Source organism: Varanus komodoensis, unplaced genomic scaffold, assembly GCF_004798865.1.
Source record: "Varanus komodoensis strain SLA01 unplaced genomic scaffold, ASM479886v1 scaffold114, whole genome shotgun sequence".
Lineage (NCBI taxonomy): Eukaryota > Metazoa > Chordata > Lepidosauria > Squamata > Varanidae > Varanus > Varanus komodoensis.
Genome location: NW_025335328.1, coordinates 811,454 through 812,727, shown reverse-complemented (window position 1 = coordinate 812,727; position 1,274 = coordinate 811,454).

Here is a 1,274-nt window from a genome sequence, read left to right as displayed (position 1 = left end):
GCCCCCGCCGGGCCGGCGGCGCGTCCCTCCTCAGGCGGCAGTCGCGGGTCGCGAGGCGCGCACGCGGCGGAGCAGGAGGCGAGCAGGCCGCACGGAGGGCCTGGGTGGCGGGCGGGCGGGCGGGGGCGGGGCGGGGCCTGCGCACGCGCGAGGACGGGCTCCGACCGCGCGGGCACGCGCACGCCGACCAGCCGGCCGCTCCCTTTCTTTCTCTCCGTCCCCTCGCGAGCGCGGCAGGCGGAGGGCGCGGCCGCTCGCTGACGTCAGAGGCCCGTCGGCTGAGGCGCGTCCACTCAGGCGCATGCGTAGAACGGGATTACTCTACATGGTTTCGCCTGGACCACCGGGGGCCCTTCTGGGCGTACACGAGCTTGGGCTACGGGCGTGCGTACGCTCCCTACGTACGGGCGCGCGGCGCTTCCAATGGCGCCACAGCGAGGTGACGCAAGCGGTCACGCGGCGTCGCGGATCGCAGGCTAAGGCTGGGCGGGGCTCCCTCCCTCCCTCCCGCTCTCGCCCCACCCCCACCGCTGACGCCAGACCGCGCGCGCGCGCCCCCGAAACGGGGCGGGGCTTCGGGTCCGTTCCGGATGCGGCGGGTCGCCTCAGCGACGATTGGTCGGCGCTGGAAACGTGACGAGGCGGGGTCGCGGCCGAGGGGCCGGCTCGGGAGTGCGCGTGCGCGCAGGCAGGGCGCGGCGCCGGCCGGGCTGGCGGGCGGGAGGCGGCTGCCACGTGGGCGGGGTGCCGGGCCTGGTGGCTCCGCCCCGCCCGGGCCCCGCGCTGCGCCTCACGTCCCGGCAAGCGCCCCCCCCCCGTGGCTGTGGACGATGGGGGCCGCAGTCCGATTCGTCGGGAGGCCCCGGGGCTGCTCATTCCCCCGCCCCGCTTCCAAGTCCACGCGATCCCCGCGTGGGGCCGCCTGCAGACACGTGTGCGCAGGGAAGTGGGCTGCACCGGCATCTGAGCCGCCTGCAGAGGGGGCCGCAGGAATCGCAGCGCCTGGGAGGGGTCGTGGGGGAAGGACCCCTCTGAGGCTGAGGGAGCGAGTGGAGACGGCCCGGTTCACCCCCTCCTGGCTTTGGGTGCCGTTCTGGACGTTAAAATGTGCAACTGTTCCCTATCTCCTCCTCTTTAATTATGGACGGGAGAGCCGACTTCCCAGGGCCGCGCATTCGACGGGGGAGCTCAGCTGCGCAGTGTGTTTTGATGGCCCCCAAAGCGGATCGCTCTGACAGGACTGGGCACCCCCATGGAGAGGGAGGAGGCCCCCA